At 41.1% G+C, this 23,046-nt stretch overlaps 1 protein-coding gene across 1 annotated transcript in view; it reads right to left on the reverse strand.

Moving 5' to 3' along the window:
• SEMA5A (semaphorin 5A) overlaps nt 1-22,837 on the reverse strand; it is a 320,883-nt gene extending 298,046 nt beyond the window's left edge. Inside the window, exon 1 of the mRNA XM_069492176.1 lies at nt 22,786-22,837. The gene's annotated coding sequence lies outside the window, so the exon portion shown is untranslated. The remainder of the gene's footprint in view (nt 1-22,785) is intronic.
• Between the last annotated feature and the right edge of the window lie 209 nt (nt 22,838-23,046).

A 23,046-nucleotide genomic window follows, 5' to 3' on the forward strand; every position in this document is an offset into this window, starting at 1 on the left:
AAAAAATAGGGTCAGATCCTGCACACTAGAAAGGCAGAAATAAAATGTCATGTCTTTAGCATGTTCTCTGCTGTGCCACTGATTATCTGATGAGGTTTCAGAGTTTAGTAAATCTGGATATCACTTAGCTCAGCCATTGGGCTAACGCAGACAGATTAGAAGCAAGTTTTTGCATCTGTACCTTATGTGTACGGTGGGTGTCCTCTGACTCAGCCACTTCAGGGGCTACACATCTCGGCACATATCCGAGCAACAGCCTGCTGCCTGCAGTGGGAGCAAACATGCACCCCCAGCTGCACACCTGCAGGGGCACACCTGAGCCTCCCTCATGCAATCCCCAACTAGAACAGGAGGAGCACTGCTCTCTCGTCACCCACAGACCGACAGTCCTGTCCTTACCAGGTTTTCCTACTGCCAGGAGAACAGCTTATGCCCAGTCCAACGAATTAAACTGTGCTCCTGAGTTACCAACGAGGAAGTGATAAAAGGAAGAAATAAAACTAATCTCATGTCCACCAAACAGAAAAACTTACATTAAATATACCATCACGATTAGAAAATATCACCACTTATAGAAGGCCAAACTGAGGCTAGTTAAGGCCAAATTACATTATGACTGTCAGTACTAGAGCATTCATTTAGAATGAAACAGAGGGTGTTGGCTAAATCCACGCAAGGTGTTCCCTGAAATGAAAGATTCGGTCTCCTCCTAGAAGGTGGTTTCCTGTCTCAGGGAACTATGGGCAGAAAAATCGCTCTTGTCATGGGTTCCAGATGCCCCCTTTTACCCACCCCATTCTCCTTGGTCTAATTAAGCCCTGGAGAGTTAATGCTATGAAAACAAAATATAGTCTACCACTTACCAGATTATCCTATACCTAAAAGACTATGCATGAAGATCTTTGGAATGGTTCTCTTGACTAACATATAATATTCTTCAGACTTCCAGATCAAGGGTCCATATAAAATAAAAAACTATGAACTGCTTTTATTGCTATTCCACTACTACTTTTTTTTGTTTATTTTCTGCACAGAATAGCCCCCATTTTTGTTACAGATTGAGCATCCCTTATGCGGAATTCTTGGGACCAAGAACTATTTCAAATTTTGGATATTTGGGGATTTTAGAATATTTACATATACATAATGAGATATCATGGGGATAGGACCCTAGTCTGAACATGAAATTTCTTTATGTTTCATATACACATAGCCTTAAGGTAATTTTATACAATATCTTTAATAAAAAGTTTTGACTACGACTTATCACATGAGGTCAGGTGTAGAAATTTCCATTTATGGCTTCATGTCTGTGTTCAAAAAGTTTCGGATTTTGGATCATTTTGGATTAAGGACTTTAGGATTAGAGATGCCCAACCTGTGATTTCTTGTATAAAGAGACTTTGTTGCCATAGCAAACATTCCTAAATCCATCCATTAGCAATTGCTGGTATTTTATCCACACTGTCTACCATTCCACATGTCCCATGCCACGAAATGTACGCAGAATGAGTGCTGGCAGGAGGCAGAACAAAGTCTGCATTCCCAGCCGGGGCGTGTTGGGGGGTACACACAGTCAGGCAGCCAAACACTGGGCTCCCAGGGGTCAAAAGTGACAGAGACTTCAGGAACAACAGGCAGATCCCCAGGAAAACGGGAAATAAAATTACCCGGTGATAGAGCAGTGGACAGAAGCATTTCTCAAATTGTCGGGGGAGTGCTCTAGGGAAGGATACACAATATTGTTGTTATGCAAAGACAACAAAAGCTCCATATGCTCAATAAAGGTGCGATTACATAGCCATAATAATTTATGTTTCTGAAACATTCCTGTACTCTGCGTTTCTCCAATAGTCTAGCGTTTACCAATGCTGGTCTTCTAAATGAATTTCATTGAACACAAGCAGGTGTGTATCAAAATAGGTATGTAAAATATTTATAAAGTAAATAAAACTCAAAGAAAGTGGAAGAAAAAAATCTCCTAACATTTTTTCTATCTAGCAGGACCTGATTCATAATTTTCATCATTGTCTTTCTTGCTTAGCAGGGTGAGAGCTAAAAGGATACCCAACTCTTTTGTTACCATGAAATGAAAATTTATTATGTCATTATTTTAGGAAAACACATATTACATGCATAAACAGATATTACTATAATCATCATATTTCATTTTAATAATATTTGAGACTTTAAAGGATACCATTGAACAAAATTAATTCCATTTACATTAAATGAAGCATAAGATATAGAAAACTACTCAGTTGCATTCAAGATGTAGCAATTCAACTATAAGAAAAAATTACTTTCATCGAAGATGACAGTTTTTCTCTAGCTCTTTCTACTGATGTCTATGCAATGTAGTCTCACTAAGTGAGCATAAAATAAAAAGACATCCTTTTGATTATATTTGTGACATAGATCTATTAATACATTCAATGCTCTAAATATGGATCCTACATAAATATTAACGATGGAAGTAGGTCCATTTTCAAATGCTTAGGAGTCATTGGCACAATTGATGCTTCCACTTTCTACAAAGCACAATATGAAAACATCGTAAGGTTCTTTGCCAGAAATCTTCAGGAAAATGCAACAAGAAACTCATCCAAAACCTTAGGTTTGCAAAACCTACCAGATCTTGTCATTAGAAGAAAAGGTTAGCCACAGATATCATTCACAACTGAGAGAAGGAAAACATCAATCATTCTCCCAGAGCACGGGCTTTTGAGTTGGTAACATGGGAACAAATCCCAGCTTCATTATTCTACCTTGGAAAGTGATATGACTTCTGTGTCTTGATTTTATCTATGAAATGAGACCAAGAGCCCCTTACCTGGCAGCGTTCCCGTCATGACTGATTGAAAAGACATATGAAAAACACCTCGGACCATGCCTACACACAGCAGGTCCCCTATACACATCACTCCCTTTCATAGATGTCTGCTCTATAAATATTATACCATTTTATAGGGGGTCTCAATTTTTATGTGACTCATTGCCTCCCAAAGCTCAGTCTACTTGACACAAAGGAAAGAAAAGCTCTGGTCACCATGAGACAGGATGGATAGTAAAGCACAGAGCCATTTCACTCTAATTAATCAAAGACTTGTATTTTCCAAATGTTAAGTCAACTGTTACCAAATGCTTCCTATGAGTTGTTATTTTGAAGACACCCATTTAGAAACACTGCTTACTTACAGTTTCACTACAGAAAGGAAAAAAACCTTTGGCCAGTACGGAAGAAGCTTTGCACCAGTCCTAGGATCTTAACTGCTCAACATCTGGGGTTTCTCAGTTGTAAGATGGAGTTCTCCTACCTAATAAAGCCACTATGATCATCGAACACAGACACAGGCGAGATGCGTTGGGCTTCGGAGATGTAAAACGATAGCACTAGGAAGGACAGGAATCTGCATGCTTTGTCACACATACCAGAGGACAAATAATTACCAAAGGAGGCTTAGGGGACTTAATTTAACTCTGTGCATGTGCTGGAAGGTGAAAAATTAGCATTTCCTTAAAGATTAATTGCATTAAAATCAGTATTTTTATAATTTTCTCATCCTCTTTTTCTCTTTTAGCTGGCAAAGTGTCAAAATGCAATAAAGAGACAAAGTGCTTCCAGATGGTTGGTCTAAGCAAATTGGGTAGAATTTTCCTTTAAATAAAATGGAAAATATATGTAATAGAAGCCCTGCTGAACACCTATCAAATCAAAATGACTACTGTCTGCATTGCTGTAATTCACTTGCTGGTTTATGACCTAACTCTATTTCAAAGAGTTTCCCAAATGCACATAATGTTCTGCAGAGCTAGAGTTGGCATCGGATCTCCAATTTAGCTGAAAGATACAGACTGCAAAATCTTCCATTGTTGGACGACTCTCTTATTTGGGATACAGTTGAAAAAGCTGAGCAGCAGCAAAAAGAAAGAAAAGGGAAAAAAAGAAAAAGAAAAGAAAAGAACAGTATCCTTTCAAAGGCAGCTTTAAGCTGCACTCAGCTCAATAAACTGCATGGATTTCAGGGGTAACCCCAAAAAGACTTTCACCTTGTTATTCCAAGTACACATTTTACACTAAACCTTGTGCTACTTGGGGAAGATGCTGGTAAAACTAAGGGAGGCAAACGAATGACGGTAAGTGGGTTATCGGACCAGAAATTAACTCTCAAAACTCTCCTAGAAAAACTTACTCCAATTTCTCCAACCTTTAGTTGAAGGATTAGATTTTCTTTGCTCCATTCCTTCACTTCAAAACCCAGTAGTACAAAAATGAGGGGGGAAAGTGTTAAGAATTGGAGAGATAGGCAGTCAGGAAAGAGAGAGGTAACTGGGGCAATGGACAGCCCACTCCTAACCCATTTCTGATCACTGGCAACTACAGAATGAACCATGACGGCAGGTCCCACACCGCCCCGCAATTAGATCAGGTGGAGACCAGCGCCCCGGGAAGGGAGACCAGGGCTTCTCATGCTGGAAGGTGCTTACCTCACTCCCACCCCAGAGCTCTCTCACCCATGTACTGGGTGCAAGCAATTGGTGTAAGGTCAAGAATATTGTCCAAGGCAACATGAAAACTGTAATGCATCCAGTTGAAGACCTGGCCTTCATAGGTTTATGACTGCACAAGTACACACAATGTCCTCACGAATTATATTTGCCCTTGCTTATAAGTTAGGAAGGTGGCTTCAAACTGGTAGTTCAAAACCAGAGGTAATTTTACTTCCCCTCCCCAGGAACATTTGCATATCTGGAGACAATTTTGGTTATCACACCAAAGAGATGCTACTGGCATCTAGTAGATAGAGGCCAGGGATGCTGATAAATATCCCATAATGTACAGGAAAGCCCCCTCAAAAGAAGGAATGATCCAACCCCAAATGTCAATAGTGCCAAGTTTAAAATCTCTGCTTTAGACTGACCAAAAAAAAAAAAAATGCAATTTAGATAGCATTATGCCCTGTAAGTAAGAAAGAAATTGGTAATACCAGAATCCCTTACTACTGAAACTTCTCAGCTACTAAAATAGGAAGCCTGGTACAGTCATTGGACAGATTTCTAATTATCTTTTATATCCTATACAGATTTTCTCTTTATTCTGCCATGCAGAAAAGTGAGAGAGCCAATTTATAGCAAGCATTTGAATTTTCTGTTGTATTATTTGAAGATGCTGCTGCTTTTACACTTTGCCCATAAGAAGTTTCACTAGAATAAATAAAAACAGTTGGACACAATTCATATGCAATTGTTTTCCAAAGAGTATTTTTTAACATTATAAGCTGTAACTTCTAATTTAATATGTGATCCCACTGGATTTTACATGTAAAATATATTTACCATTTCTACTTGTACACATCATCTGTTTTGCTAAATTTTTTTTTAATTTCTCACATAAATCTGCATTCCTTAAGCCTTAAAAGGGATCCTGGTTTGTACATTTTTCTTCCCAACTACCCATATCATTTGGTAGTGAATAGACCAGTCCCCAGTTATTCCTGGGCACCACTTACGATTTGCAAGAAGGAACAGATTATTACTGCTGGAAGTTTTCAAAGTTAACGGGGGAACAAGAATGATTACGAAGTTTCAATTCACCTGATTCCATAATTACGTTCTTTGCGCCGGGGACATTTTCCCTTTCACTTCTGCGCCTTGCCTTTATCACCACAAATCTTTGGAAGTGCACGTCCCTGAACTGTCTACCAGCCATTGTTTAACAACTTCATTTTAACATTTGTTAAATCTCTCCCATGGTAGTCAGCTCCAGACACTATAATAAATGACCATACACTGAGTGGCTTAAACAACAGAAAGTTATTTCTGACAGTGATGGAGGTTGGAAAGTCCAAGATCAAGGTGCGGGCAGATCCATGTCTGAGGAGCGCTCATTCCTCGATTAGAGATTGCTGTCTTCTCCTGGGTCCTCACATGACAGAGAGCAGAGAGCAAGGGCAGGCTTTCCAGTGTCTCTTCTGATCAAGACACTAACCCTATCATGAGAGCTTCACCCTCACAACTTAATTACCTCTCAAAGACCCCACTTCCTAATTCTATCCAATTGGGTATTAGGGTTTCAACATATGGATTTTGAGGGGACACAAACATTCAGCCCATAGCACTTCCCATATGAAAGATAGAGCAAAATAAAGACGCACGTCCAATTTTCAGAGTTCTTCGCCTCGGTAGCAGCAGTGTTTGTTTTCAGCTGTAATCATCGTGCCCTCTCCCACGACTGCAACCAAAGCCCTGTAATTTGCTGGCAATTCCTGCCACTCAATAGGAGAGGTCTTACTCTGCATCTGACAACTGTCCTGCACAGGTCACAAACGCTGAGGACACACTAAAGGACAAGCTCCTGAAGAACAGGAACTCGAGAAATAGACACTGAAAAGGACAAGTGATGGGACAGAAAGTGCCAGAGACACCGTTGGTGCTGAGAAGGGCTCAGGCAACTTAACCATTTAGGACAAAGTAAAGAACAAATAGAAAATGTTCTGGCCAGAGTGTGCCCCGCTTAGAAAGGAAGGGCAGAGACGGAAGAGAGGTCGTGCAAACTCGTGTTAAATAGTCATGTTCAGTACAGAGAAACTGCACCTCTGGGATCAGGATCAAAGGGGACAAGATGATGATGGTATTTGGGTGGTGACTACTAGCTGCTGCATCTCCTGAGTTTAAAAGTGCACAGAGCTGGGTGACCTCCTGTGACGGTGCACAAACCGGGCTTTACCTTTCCCCTGCGGCTGCATGTGCACGCAAGCACGCAGTGTGCTTAGCATTCTGCAAATGACATCCGAATGACTTCTGTTTATTCATCTGTGGAGCATTTCATTTTTCCTCAAGATTCACTGTATGACAAGTTACAGTAAAGTTCTCCTAAATCAACACATAACCAGCAAAAACAAATCAACTTTCAGAAGGGCAGTAAGAACGACTTTTGTTTGTCTGTGGTGTCACATGGAGAAAAGTTTTGTCTAGAGTAGACACTCTTTGATGTACATCCCAAAAGCCCTATTAATACATCTGCAGCCAAACTACTGCCTTCGGGATGTGCCGCCCTGCCGGGCCCCTTGGTCACCATATTGGTTCCAGATGCAGTTAATAGCGTAGGGGCCTTCGTTCCTGGGAGAGCCATTTCGTTTCCCCTTTGTGTTGCTGGCTGGTACTCACGTACGCAGTCTTCCCTCATGAGCCACGTACAATGCACAGGAGCTCTTCAAAATACGTAGCACAGAGGCTGCTGAAACTCACGGCAACCCCACCTTGGAAGTGAGAGCAGCAGCAGTTGCCAACCATGGCGCTGGGGGCTGCATTATAGTCAATGTTTCTGTTTATGCTACACCTCTCGAATAAGAAGTTAGTCATTCACCATTATAATTTACCTTAATTATGGTATTTATCACTGCCCATAATGCACAAGAGAATTATGGTAGTTACACTCATAGAAGAAGAAAATGAGACACAGGGAGCCTTTCTGACTTGCCCAGGGTTACTCATGTGCTGCAGAGAAGGGGAAATATTAAATATCTTACAGCAAATGCCTAAGGCCAGACTTAAGGAATCCTAATCCACTGCTGGTGACTGTTGATCTTTTAAGAAGGGAACTTTCAAAGGAAAATGAATGTTGTCAGAAACATGATTCCCGACATAAGGAAGCAACAGTAGGGGGTTGGGAGAGAGTCTATATCACTTGTAAGAGTATCTCAAGCCCTTTAAAAAATAGAAAGTCTCTCTGACAATCTTACTTGTAACTAGGCCTCTGCTATGTCCAGAAAAATAGGGCTAGAATTTAGGGCCCCCGGTTTCCCAAATCTTCATACTTTTGCAAGCTCACTGCTTACTTCAAGGGCCATTTATCTGAACTTTGGTTAACATGCACATATTACCAGTGTTAGTCTAGTGCCAGCATTCTAGATCTTTCTTCATGTTCACACAATGAATCACATACAGGCATGGGTATACAGACCTAGGGGATAGGAGTCCTTATACTTTATGAAATAGGATCTACTACTCTCACAATATCAGGAAAATCTCTCCAAAGTAACCAGGAGTGATTTAAGTTACACTTTAACCATATCTGAGGCATTCTTATAATTTAACTGATACATAGTCTATAATTTATTGATACACATTCAATATGTGAGGTAGACTTTTTAGGAGGAGAAGAAACACTAGAAAGAATGCTTCTATAAACACTCAATATGCATAACCTTATGTATGCATGCATGTATGTAGTTTTATTTTTATCATCTATTAATATATTCCCTCACACATTGTATACTGATGTCTTTGTTCATATAACAAAGGAACACCCCATGTTCCCAGGGGTGGTACTACTGGGTGAAAGAGTTTCTGTATTTTTAATAAGGATTGTCAGACTGCTTTCCCCAAAGGGTAAACAATTCATATTTCCACCAGTTATGGGTAAGAGTCGCCTTTAATCAGCATCCTCACCAGCAGTAGATATTTTCTTTTTTTCTTTTTTTAATTTTTGGCCAGTCAGAAGAATGACCTTTCATTTGCATTATCCTAATAGTAGTAGATAGAACATCATTGTACTTACTCACTGGACATCACATTTACTCTTATGTAATTACCTGTTTATATCTTTGTCCATTGTCTTATTGCCTGATTGAACTTTTGTTATCAATTTATAAGACCTCTTTGTATATCAGAGACAATAATCTCCTGTCTATCACACACATTACAAATATTATCTGTATGTGATGCTAGACTTTGTTAGACTGTTTTTATCATCTTTTAGCATAGATTTTTTTTTTTTTAATGACAACAAAATTACATTCTAGCCCGCAGGTTGCCAAAAATGGGGAGGGAGTCAGCACAAAATCCCCGTTCTGCATCTGATAAAACTGAGATAAAGAATCCAGTGACACACAAGCTTGGAAAGGATCCAGTATAAATAAAACTGCACGTGCAAGATGCATTCTTCACCTTTAGCGCAAATGCCATCTTAACCCTCCCTTGGTTCATGAGATGTGATCACACGTAAAGTCAGCAACGTGGCGAGTCCCATCCTTCCGTGCGGATGGTGCTAGCATGTCACTCTCCGTAACTCTTGAATCTGGGAAAAGCATTTGGATTGGGACTTTTCAGCTACAAATACTATGCTGTGCTCTCCCTAGCATAGATTCTTTGACCAGAACAAAAATATAGACCCTCAATGCCATTCTGAGCACAGAAACCATCTCCGGCATCAGGAGAATCAGGAGTCCTGAGAGGGCAGCGGTGTAGTTGTGCATATGAAATGGGGTGAATTTGGAGGGAAGAACTGACTCTCTGTGTCATTAAAAATGTTATGTGGCATCACTGTTTCCACTTTAGAAATCAAAAAAGAACAAGGAGGCTAACAATGGGATGCCATCAACCAGAGAACTGGTTTCGTACATTTCCACGGAGAGTTTCTGTTCTCTAGATCTGTCATCTCCCAGAATTTTGAAAGGGATAAAGGCATAGGCTTTTTTGTTAGGTGTCTAGAATGAGAAATACATTCTTCCCAAACATCTCTCAGTGTTATGGGGTTTTTTTGTTGTTGCTGTGATTTTTATCCGACCACTCTTGGTATCAAAAATCAAGAAGATGTTTAACGATGTTTCTAATCCCAAAAATACTGGAATAAAATTAATCTTAAAAAAGTATAATGGAATCCCCTTTTCCGTCCCATCTAAAAGCCTGGATTAACTGTAAAATCATACCAAGAAGCTATAGCACAGGGCCCCACCCTCTGGGTCCCACAGACCGATTGCTAGCTATCACTAAAAGGCCTGATCAGTTCAGGAAAATTCCGTCTTCAAGTTTTAGTGCCCTCAGTGAGCTCCACATCACTCACTGAAGGATGACTTGTCTGCAGTCTTAACACCACCGTGCAGCAGAGAAGGAGAAGCAACTAATTTTAAAATTCAAGCTGAGTGCCACCCAGGGCACTGAAGGGTGACTTCCGACCCCTCCCTCCTCCCATTTGACTTGTTCCAAGTGGCTCTTTCTTGAAAGGTGATTCTCAACCGCCAAAGCAGCAAGAATTCTCAAAATGAGATCTTTTGGCTTATTTACAAACTACTTCCTAACGATGTTTTACCAATGAAATAATCTGCCACATAAAAACGACTTATTCTGTAGTTACCTGTTTGAGTTCTGAGCTCATCTGTTTTAACAAATCTTGATCACTGTGCCTTACAAACTAGCACATGCTTTTCACGAAGGCCTTGGTATACATTCTGGAACCTTACCAGCCACTACTTCTCAACACACAGCCCTTCCTCCCACCTTACCGTGGAATACGTCAGCCTCGGAGAACCTTACGGCTAATGCCAAGTCTTTTCTTCACTAACTACAAGAAATGTGAGTCTCCCACTTTACATTAATAGGCCAAATGCATTTCTATTTGATAGAAAATCAAACTTCTAGGCCACTGATTAAACTCTGGTGACATCTCAGGCTTCATAGGTTTGGTCCTCCCACAAAAGGCATTAACGATGCAAGTGGGTTAACTAAAATCCAGGCAGGGAATCGAACACTGACGGCTCTCTGGCCTGTATCACTAAGCACTGCCATTCACTAAGGGCATGTCACAGTCTCTCACCCATCACGCCACAAATGTTTGCAGAGAGTCGATGAGTGGACAAGCATGCTACGGCTGCCAGGCTGACACTGAGAACCCGACCCACACCCACCACAATCCTCGGTGGGCCTCTCAAACACTGCGTTTCCGCTAGCCTGAGGTCCCTGGGGAAAATATAATTACAACAATTAAAAGAGAAGTATGGAGTGAGAAGAGAGTGGGGCAAATATTTAATGTCAGAAAGTAGAAATTCGGTAGCCAGGAAAACTGGAAAGATGGTGAGACGCCACGTCTTACCCCACCCAGTGCCTCCCAAGACGCAACTGGGAAGAGCCTGCTCTAGAGAAGGATGAGACCCGGAACTGCTGATGGGGAGGAAAAAGCAAAATAAATGCTGAAAAGAACTCTCATCAAATACTTCACTGTAAGAGTCCGAACTTATTCCCTATAGCCAGAACAGCATTTCACGTTTCAACAGTAGAGAATTTTGCTACTGAGAGGTAGAATGAAACCCCTCAAGAGGAGAATTACCTTTGAGACTTTCTGTCATTTTGAAGATCACTTTTGAAGTATCAAAGCACTACTATATCAAATGAAATATTATGAGGAGCTTCCCGACAAGTGCCATCTCCCCACTCAAACACGCCAGTGTTCTGTCTGGGGCTCTCCCTTCCTCCCCCAGGTGAGAGGGCCTGGACCTCAATGCTGGCACCGTGGCAATGACTCCCAAATGTGTAGCTCTAGTCGCCATGATTCCCCGACAGCCCAGACCCGCGTGCCTAACTGCCCACTCTCCCTACCTGGATGAGAAATGAAAGCTTTCAACTCAAAACTGACAGGGCCCTAGGAGAATTCGTATTCTTTCCTCCAAAACCTACACCTCCCCAGGGCTTCTCTGTCTCAGGGAATGGTCCACCATCCACTCGCCCACGTCCAAAACTTCCAATTCATTCTTCATTTGTCTCCTCTCTTCCACAGTGCCCCATTCGTCAGAGCACCAGACTGTACCTCCAGTAGTATCAAATCTGGGCCCAGCACAGGGACTGGAGCCTGTATACCCAGCTACTCAGAAGGCGGAGGCAAGAGGATCGCTTGAAGCCAGGAATTTGAGACCAGCCTGAGCAAGAGCAAGACTACGTCTCTATAAAAAACCTAAAAATTAGCCAGGCATGGTGGCTCACACCTGTAGTCCCAGCTACTCAGGAGGCTGAGGCAGGAGGACTTCTTGAGCCCAGGAGTTCGAGGAGAATCCAGCCACTTCTCTCCCTCTCCACTACTGACACCATATCTGCGCCATCACCACACCTCATCCTGTCACTCATGGTGACCATGGATCATTTCAATGGTAATTTGAAGATGCACAAAAATCCAGCCCCACCACTGCTTCTCCAAGGCTTCCTACTGTCCATAATAACCACCACGATTTCATGTCCTAGCTTACAAAGCCCTGTACACACCACCTCCTGCCCACCTCTGTAGTCTCCATCCAGGCCACTGTCCCCTCCCACTACACACAGGCCTACCCACAGTTGCCCCCATTCACTCTCTGTCACAGGACTCTGATGCCCTCGCATGGCACTTACCACTGTGCGATACTTTTCTCATTTATTGCAAATGTAATTATTGCTTCTGGTCTAACTCTCCCACTGAAGACGTCTGCTCCATGACAGTTAGGAGCCTATCTGTTTTGTTTGCCAGTATATATCCCCAATGCCTAAAAGAGGGTCTGTCACCCTGTATGTGCTCCAAAAAATATTTTTTGGGGGAGAAGGGAGAATGTAGGTTATTTCTCACTGTCACTTCAACTGCAATTTTCAAGGCAAGTGGTTTTTGTGTTATGCCAATAATAGAAGCATGATTTCCAATCAGACATTAATCGAGATGCTGGCCAGTCCTCGGTGACCCCCACGTCCAGGAAGAGATGCTGCTTCAGAGGCACCATTTGTTTATACAGATGTTCGTCCTTGAGGGATTTTTGTTTGAGATCAACCACCAATCATGTGTTTTCTGCAAGGAAATTACAAAGTGAGGGTGGGTTCCAACCCTCAAAATATTTGCCAGTTCAGTGAAATAAAACCAAGACTCTATTTGAAGAAACCTATAGCTACTTTATTTCACAATAAAATTTAAAATAGGTGGATTTTACTGCTTTATTATTCTTTTCTGTCATATTCTGCCATGGGGGCTCCGTTGGGGACCTTTGGAAAATAAAAGGGGAGAAACACATATTGGATTAAGAAGTTATATATTATCCACTGGGCTCAGCCATCCTGGAGACCACAGGGTGACCTTGGTGAGTTTCCTAACTTCTCCACACCTCAGTTCACTCACCTGTAAACTGGGGATGATAGTAGAATCTGCTCTGTGTGCCAGTTGAGAAGATGAAATGATGTATGTAAAGCAGACTTGCTAGTGCCTGAATACAGGGAGGTCTCAAATAATTTGAGTCATTATGATGGCTCAAATTATTACCAGGTTATCACCAGTATTTTATAAAATGTCTCAGATTTTGAAATGTTGGAAAATACTTATTAATTTTATACTGCCCTTGCTACATTACAAAGGGCTGTTCAATGACGTGAACTTGTCCACGTCCTCCTTTGGGTCCAAACATGGATGAATTCCGCAGGCAGGTGGAGGTGACCCGAGGCTCGGGACTGACTACAGTATTCACAAACCATGCACATGTGATTAGAAATATCAGTTTGAGGTGTGTCTGACCATTTAGGATTTTCCCAAGAAAACAATAATTACTTTGTAAATGATCTGCCATAAACACAGAAAATGAACAATAAAATAAGAGCCAAAGTTAGAAAACATACAAAACATTTAACATTATAATCGCAGAACTAAGCCACACTGTCATAACTCAATTTTTTATTGTTGCTATTATTATGACCTCCCAGGAGAGACTTCCAAGAGCATTACATAGACCTTTTTTACACTGGATTGTAAAATAAAATTAAGAGAGTATAACACAGTACATTAAATAGAAAGTTATGGAAAGAGATGGAATCAATTCCTAGAAAATATGGCAGCAGAATGATAAAGTTAGCATACATACCAAATTGAGTTAAGAGGAAGGGAATTTCAGAAAAATATAGAAAAGTGATAGTTATCGGAAAGGAAAGAAACAGACCTGTCTACCTACACATACACTTGGTTCAGTGGTGATGTTTTAGAATGAGCCCTAATACGGGAAATGTGCTGTTGTGCACACGCTTCACCGGTGTTCTTCCTTCCTGGGTGGGGCCAACTCTGAGCCAGGCAGGTGGACACATGGCACCTGCTGCTCATAGGTGCTACACAACTGTGGCTTTCCTCTATTAGATGCATCATGCAGCAGCCCATCAACTGGTTTCCAACAGATTCATAATTAAGCTACACTTAATGTCAGCACACTGTTTTAGACATTTATTTCACTGACTGTAACCATGCCCTAGTGCACCCAGGCATCCCAATGATAGTGCTATCTCCAGCTCTAGCTCCATCTATACTTATATCTATCTATCCAGCTCTATATTATAAATATCTAGCTATACTTATATAGATATTCTATTAATCTATTTAACTCTGTCCACATATAATATATATATTCATATATATATATATATATATATATATATTCAACTCTATTGATCTATCTATTTAACGGACCCGGAATAGTGCACACAGCAAGGCAGGTACTCTTACACATCAATGCTGTTCTCTAGGCATGTACATCCAGATGACTATGTCACAGGAAATATGACTTCAGGGTTCTGAGCCTGGCTCTCCCCATGACCCGACAGCCATGCTGTCCTGTGCTATTTTTATGTTTAATGATATGTACTCCTTGAAGATGATACCGATGAAATTCCACCGTGACACTGAGAGTTGTCCAAATGCTCGATTTAGGAAAGGCTAAATGCCGGGAAGGAACTGACAGCTGATCCCGCAGTGCAGGGAAGGGGCAGCGTTGGTTGTGGCCTATGTGCTATGTAAATACTTCACCTTCCTTTCCAGCTCTCTTCACAACTCATAGATGACAATGAGCAACAAACATCTCGGAGTCTTTCCCCTCTTTGATACGCAATAAATGGCGTTCATTTATGCTGGAAACAGCAAAGACTAGTTGAGAAAGCAGTAAAATGAATGGCCCCAGCTGGACAATATAGAGACAGACTATAATGGCTACAGCAAATATAATTATTTAATTATTGTAAAATTATGCAATAAACATCTTGAATTAAATGTAGCACAATCAGAAGGCTAGAGGAGCACATTTTATCACACTCCTAAGGACCATTATAGAAGTTATATTTTACAAAATTTCAGTGGGAATCACCTTGTTAACTAGCAAGGTGCTTATTACGTGCCAGAGTGTTAAGTGCTGCGAGGAGTCACACAATAATCAGGCCAAGCACCCCTAGCTTGAAGAGGAGGGACTATGTGCATACACAAAATACTACAATGAATCCAACTTTAAATAGCCTTTGTAGTGACATGCACAGGAGTGTGGGGACACAGGAGGTGCGACTGATTTCATCTGGTCATGGACAGGGAAGAGAAAGGTCATGGAGAAGGAGTGTGTGAGCTGAGAGGGGTGAACAGGCAAACACCCACCCACTGGGCAATGTGGGAAAATCATACCGAATGTGCTAAAGCCCTGGTTGGGGGTGGAAAGGAAAAATCCCAGTCTTCCTCCCATAAGCTCTGTGCTCACATTAGTAATAGGATTTTAGTCACCCAGTTTGGAACATCCCAAAAGACCCACCCACCCATAAGACGGCAACCCCCAGAGAAGTGTGAGCAGGGAGCCCTCTGGCACTGTGTGGAGAACAGACCGTGGAGGAACAGGGCGGAAGCAAGGAGATGATCAGTCACTGGGGTGCTCAGACCAGGCAGGTAGCAGTGAAGGGGCTCAGATGTTGGACAGATTTTGGGGAAAAACAAAACAGATTTATTGGCAGCTGGGATGTGGACTGAAAGAGAAGGAGAAAACTCAAGTATTACTCCAACTGCTTCAGCCTGAGCAAGTTGAGGAATGGATTTGCCATTAATAAAACGAGGAACTCCACAGGAGGACACATTCAGGGGTTGGAGGGGAGAAAGGAGATCAATGTGAACATATTAATTTGACGACATAAATTAGACATCCAAGTTGAAGTCAAATAAGCAGTTGAATATACAATTCTGGGGCTTAAGGGATAGGTCCAGGCTAGAGACAGACACGTGGGAGTGGTCAGTGTATAAATGGTACTAAAGCCATGAGACCAGAGGATATTTCCAAATGGTGAGAATGGTGGGAAAAGGCACAAGGCTGGGGCGTTGAACCTTCCTATAGGACTCGAGTGGTTGGATGCAGGGAGATGAGCCATTGAGGCTAAGACACGGTGGCCAGAGATATGGCAGTCGGACCAAGAAAAAGTGGTGTCCTAAAGCCAGATGGAGAAAGTTCTTCGAATACTGCTAACTGTTAAGCAGGATGACAACTGTGCCTCACCTGCTGCATTTAGCCACGTGGCAGTGATTGGTGACTTGACAGGCAGTGCTAAGGAATGACTGATAGGAATGGGTTGCAGAGGAAACAGAAAGAAAGGAATTGAGGACAACAAATATAGGCAAGCATTTTTAGGAGTTTTTCTGCAAAGAGGAGAGAAGTGGGTTGTAGCTGGAGGGGTAATTAGGGTGCACAGGTCAATTTCTTCCTAAGATAGTAGATATTTCTATTCTTATTGGAAAAATAGAGCAGCCAGAGGGAAATAAAAACTGATGATGCAGGGAGGAAAGGGAAGAAATGCTTAAGCACTGCAGGAGTAAAGGAATGGCAAGGTCATGGCCCTCAACTAGAATTAATCAGGTGGCACCAGGTGGGATGTTGTGATTGGCCAGCTTGGGCAGGTGCCTCACCTCCAAGCCATCACTGCAGCAAGGAGGTGGCCAGCAAGGAAAGGAGGAGGAACAATTCGCAAAAGGTATGTGTCCCCGGAGCTGTGAGCAGGGCAATCACCCCAATTTATATGTCCTAAAAAGAAAATCTGAGCTATGATAAACGACTTAGATCCACCCACCTAATTCCACAGCACTGGCAATGGAAAAGCTATTCACTATTCTTAGACACTGTTATATGAAAATATGGTGTGGTATTTACTTCCCAGAATCTCCCAACCATCTTTCCAACCTTTGCTTTTTTTCTGCTTTGGTTTAACCCATCGTGGTCACTGCTCAGGCTTTAAACAAAAGCAAATGAAGCAAAATGACTCTGATCCCTTTGAGGCCTGGGAGGCTAAAAGAGACACAAACACACACGAAATCCACATGAAAAGCTCCAGTGGATAAAGCATGAACTGATTAGGTTTGCAGCCCTGCAGCTATGGAGGCTTCCCCAGTACTCTGATGTGGAGACCACAATGTAAGAAAAGCAAACCCAAGTCCCTTGACATCCAAAGATCCAAACACAGGGTCAGTTTTATGCCCTCAGCAAAGTTCTGCCAAAAACGATCGTACACACAGTTTAATCGGGGGTGCAGTATCCTTACATGCGCATGTAAATCTTCAAATCCAAGCCATTAGCCCCACACACATCTGCCCCGCCTAATGGGCGTCTGAGAATAAACAGCACACATACGCCGTTCCCAGCCTGACTCAAACACGAAACTAAGGGAAGAAAATGGATCCTGAACTTCAGCACACATCTGCGATTCGCAAATATTTATAGTAGCCATAAAGCTGGTGACCCTCAGGAAGATAACACACTTGGCAGCGGCTCACCTAAACAAAAGGGAGAAGAAGCCAAAGTCCCAAGCAGAAGAGAGCAGAGGCTGAGGCAAGACTTCCCAAGTTCCCCAACTACGCGACGTGGATAATGGGAGCAGACAGTTCCCCCTGTCAGCGGACTTTGTTCAGCAGAGTAAAATGCATGTGACAAAACAGATCGGGCCTGCATGGGCCTTTCCGGGTGGCCTCACGGAGATCTTCCACCAGGCCGATGAGACACTAGGACGGCAGTGAGGAGTGGAGGCCACCGCTTTAGTATTTCTGACATTATCAGGATTGACAGGCTAAATCTCTATCCCAGAATGCAGCCACTCAGCATGTTTAAGCAAGCGTGTACCTTGTGTCATAGTATAGACAGAATCCTACTGCAAATATCACAAAATAGAATTCCTATCAAGATAGTGGCTCTAAAAGAACCACTGTGGGCAGCCCAGCAAGCACTTTGTGTTCCATAGCGAGTCTCTCTGTCTCCAGAAACTCAGTCTGGCTTAAACCTCATTACCTAAAACCACTCCCAGATCTATGTCTTCTCACTTTCCTTATTTTACAACCAAGAAATCTTTAAAAAAAAAAAAAAAAGAACAAGAAAAGACCGTGAGCTGCATCTTGGTCTAATCTGTCCACAGCCAGGTTAACATGAATCCCAGAAAAAAGATCTAGATTTTATCTTTTGGAACTTATAAACTCAAGAAAATATTGTTGTATGCACATCACAATAAATTAATATTTTAGGTGAGTGCTCTAAACTCCATAAACGAAGACATCAACCTGGACCTTTGTGATCTGCCCCAGCTTAGCTGGGTCTTCTATGCCCACCACTCAACATTTAACGCAAACAGCAAAAGTTAGGTACAAGAAGAGGACAAGAAGCAAAGCGCTGTGATAATGACTTAATGATGTTCAACAGAATGAGTTAAGTTCTATCAAATAAAAAAAAAAAAATCTAAAATATAGTTGTTAAAAATATAGATAAAGGCTGTAGCACATCTCAAAATACAAAAATTACCCTTTCTCTGACCAAGAGAGATGAATAAAAGAATGAAAGAATCTCAGTTGTCTTACTTCAAACTAGGTCTCTATTTGTAGGAGGAAGAAATATGCAGCTGCAGATTTTTGTTCCATTCTTACAAATATGTTGTCTTAATATCCTCATTAAATTAAAATTGAGGATTGATTTTTATCAGTAAAGAAGGAGAGACACAGAAGTAAACATTGACAACAATTTGAAAACATCAATTTTTAAATATCCACTGCCTGAATTAAAGAGTTAAATATTTTTAATAAGATCAGAAGAAAGTAAATGAAAATTTTGTTAAATTTCTAAGCACAGATTGAAATAATTATGAGGAAAAAATCTGACTGCTAAAATAAACTTCTTTAAAAGGATAAAGTTAACAAGCAAATTAAGTAAGGAAAAAAACAATGACAATAAAGAGTTAATATCCTTAAAAATCAAGTCTTAAAATCTGAGTCTCGATAGATAAACAGTTACAAAATCTGGACAAATAAATCTCACACATGTTTGTTCTTGTCCTTTCTCTGTCTTTCTCTCTCTCTGTCTTTCTCTTTCTCTCTCTCTCTCTCTCTCTCTGTCTTCACCCCTTTCTCAGAGTAATGACTAATTATCACTTGGAAAAAAATCAACAAAGTAATGAGTAAAAAATAAAATGTATAAAAAGGAATGGATGTTATCAAATTGCCAAAAACTTCATAATCATATTCAATCAGAGTGAGGTTTTAGCAAAACAAACTCTAACATATTATCAGTGAGGTATAAATATCTACAACACTTTTACAAAGCCAACTTGGCAATCTTATTAAAACTCCTTGGTTTTGAAAGAGTAAATCAACTACAGCTATTTTGATCTAATGAATTAACACTCAATTAAAAGAAAAAGCTTTATGACAATAATCTCTCTTGTCTATGAAACATGTAGTTCATGCACTAAATTCCACTCTTTAAAGAGAGATGATATTGTACACAGGGCAGGACAGCAGGACTAGAACTCAGGTTCATGAGATACAAGCTACTGCCCCTTCTCATGTTCATTTCAGCCTAGTCTATGACTTTTGTTAACTGGAAACAATATATATGTCCAGCAAAAGAGAGCAGTAAATTACATTACAGTGCCTTTATGTGATGGAGCATGACATATGCATTAAAATGAAGTTTATTATTATTAACAATTTATAATAATAAGAGGAAGCAAGTATGTCATAACAAGTGAAAAAGTAGGATGCAAAATTTTATGACTGGTATTATTTCAACTCCATAAATTGCATATCAAGAATACAACATAAAAGACTACCTTAAATGCCAGCAATGGTTGTCTTTGGTGGAGGCGTCATGGGCGAATGTTTTCCCTCCCTTTATGTATTTCCAATAAGGGACATTCACTCCATTAATCCATTTTTTCATTTTTTAAATTGCAAAAACAACAATGCTCCTGAAAATGTCAGTGAACACATGGCTGATAAAGTGCAAACACCCTCAACTCCACAGATATCTCTGTTTAAAGCTTTGTATATATTAATACATATTCTAGTAGACTTTATAACACACATGAAATTGTGCGTAGAGATTATGTGTGTCTATGTATTTTAAGAGGAATTATATTAAATTTGAGAGAGATCATATTAAATATACTATTCTGAAATTTGATTTTTTCAATTAATATGGTACCACAGATAGCTTTCCATTACTTTTATAATCAGAATTTTCTTTTTTATATCATTGCTATTGAAGTGAAGAACACTTTTCGATTACACATGGAGTAGGTACCTAGGGACCAGTGGCTCCTTGAAAAAGGCTTGTCTCCAAATGCTCTGCTACATTGGGCTCCAGGGCTTGCTACAATTATTTATTTCTAGGACTGACCAAATGAATAGAATAGCTCCCTGCTTAAACTCCTCTAAGTATTTAATTAACACATATTTAATTAACACAGATTAATTGATCTTTCAATTTTCTTTGCCCATCTTTTTAGATGGTACAGTATAGAGCAAAATATGCCTTGAGGTGTCAAAGGTGTCCTTTTTTTAAGAAAAAAAGTAAAATATAAGAAAACAAAAACCACACCTCATTTAATATGTGTGGCAAAGGGTACTGCCATATTATGTCATGATTTAAGTATGTCAATCCTGTTCAAACTTTTGTCTTTGCTCATAATACAAAAGTAATATTTGATACCAGAACATTTTTGTTCAACACAATTAACAGACAACCCAAGATAATTGCATGTTTGCCCTAATATGTATAAGCAGAAGTTTATATAAGGGTACAAACTAACCTAATGTCATACTTAGAAACTATATGTATACCAAAGTAGGAAATACTACCTAATCTTATTTCATAAATAAGATTCTATTTCTAGAGTCTAGAAACACATACTAGATTAACAAAGCTCACTGAGAGAGTAATATTTATCAGGCCCTACTTTGAGCAAAGCTGTAGTCTAGGTGCTAGGACTAACGCACTTGGGGCATATAAACTATGTCAAGCAGTGGAACACCAAATGCACTTATTCCAAGGGGTAGGTTTTTGCAGTTACAGCAGACTTCATTAAAATTTATTATTAAATTCCAAGCATCCAACCCAGATGTTGTTAAGAGACTCATACCTACTGGCCCCGGAAACACTGTCAGGCACTACATCATGGGATCTTTGAGTATGGCAAGGATCATGTAGATCAGACCTCAGCAAGCTACATCCTGCAGGCCAAATCCAACCTGCCTCCTGTCTTTCTAAATAAAGTTTTATTTTAACACAAGCACGCTTGTTTGTTTACATATTGTCAGTAGCTGCTTTCTTGCTAAAACGGCAGAGTTGAACTGATACAATAGACTCTATAGCCCATAAATACTAAAATATTTACTACTTCACCCTTTTTAGAAAAAGTTTGCCAATTCTGATTTAGATTACTGTTTGAAAACCTGATTTCTTAATATTTATTCTGAGTTTTTCATTAAGGACCTGAGGATTTCCATTAAGAAAAAAATAGTGTATGTCTGTTCTTATTCTAAGAAGGTATTCCTAGTGCTAAGAGGTAGTATTTTGTGTTACAGTTAAGAAGACAGGTTCAAATCCCAGCTCTGCCTCTGACTAATGGTGAATCTTGGGCGGATTACTTAAGCTCTCTGTGCCTCAGTTTCCTCATCTGTAAAATAGTGATCATAGTAGTACCCACCTCAAAGGGTTAAGGATTAATACATATAACTCTGTGGAGGGCCAAGGACACAGTGAGAAATGACATTGGCTGATACGTTTCTTTCACCTGAGGGTGACCATCACACATCCACAACAAGCTGACACAAGCTTCATGTGGTCTTTACTGTTCCTTCCAGCCCTCGGGTTCCCTCGTCAGACGCTATGTGAACCCAAATCTAAGTGGGCTGGAGAATGACACAAAGTGTAGACCCTCAATTTCTTCTTCTGTGGAACATGAGGGCTAAACAGAAGAGCCTCCCACCTCACCTGAGCATTTCTACATTCAGAGGCCCCAACTATAAAATTCATTTACCTCCTTCCCAATAAAAGAAAACAAAGGACTGGGAACTCAAACTCCCAGAGCCAGAACAGTCATCAATCATACGGAAAATTTCTCTGGATTACCTGTAATCGGCAAGGCACAAATACAAGCCTGCCCACAGTGAGATGGCAATTTAGTTAGGGAGAAGAATAAGTTAATAAAATAAGGTAGTAACTGTTCAATGACTAGCACAGGTAATGAGACTCTGTCCCTTTCCCTTCCTGACTTGTTCCTCCCTCACACCACTACCCACCCCGTTCCTCTTCTACCCCTCCCTCACTTTCAGTCCCTCCAAAAGGTGGTAACACGTATCATAGGGGAAGAAGATGACACCTCAGTCACGGGTGCTTACGAAAGGATCCAGCAGAGACAGCACACCTGAACCGGCCTTTAGAAGATTCCACCAAGCACAACTAGTGTGTGGGAATGGACCACTGTGAAGTGGTGGGCCGGTCCCTACGCCGTCCAAGGGCCAGAGGAGTCATGAGAATATGCGGAGGCCAGACCAGGAGGGTCCCTCAGAGCAGCACAAGGAGTTTAGGACTTGCCCAGAAGGTGAGGCGGCTGCAGAAAGCCCCAGGACAGGAAGGGAGATGACAGTGGTATGCACTGCCGAATAAATCAGGGCAGAGCACAGGCGTACCTGCCGGAGAGACAAAGCTGAACCCAGGCAGGCGGTCACACTGGGGTCAGGAGATGCTGAGAACCCGTCAGTGGTCCTCTGTCGGGTCTTTGGGGTCCTGAGTGACATTGCAGGGGGTCAGCTCAGAACAGTTTTGCCTTAATGAAGATCTCTCTTTCTGAAAGCTCGCTCATTCACTGCCATTTTTGGCAGCAGAAATAAGTAAAGCTCATAAGCTATCAAAGTATCTCAATATGTAATATTTTTTATGTCTTCTCTTCCCATTTAGATGTCTCACTTACCAAGGAGAGCTGGGGCAGAGGCTGCGTTTCCTCAGTCATGAATCACGCTAAGACTCCACAGCCACGAGGGCACTCCAGCCCCGTTCTCACACACCAACGCTTCACAAAGGAAAAACAGAGAGAGATCCTGTTAACCCATTGTAAAAGAGGATGTGGTCATTGGTCATCAGTTCTAGAAAGTTCCATTAATACCCTGAACCACCAGCGCAAGCGGCTTTTGCAATGCGAGACTCAGAGCAGCGTGATGCGGGGCAGCGTGGC

Source organism: Eulemur rufifrons, chromosome 17, assembly GCF_041146395.1.
Source record: "Eulemur rufifrons isolate Redbay chromosome 17, OSU_ERuf_1, whole genome shotgun sequence".
NCBI classification, from domain to species: Eukaryota; Metazoa; Chordata; class Mammalia; order Primates; family Lemuridae; genus Eulemur; species Eulemur rufifrons.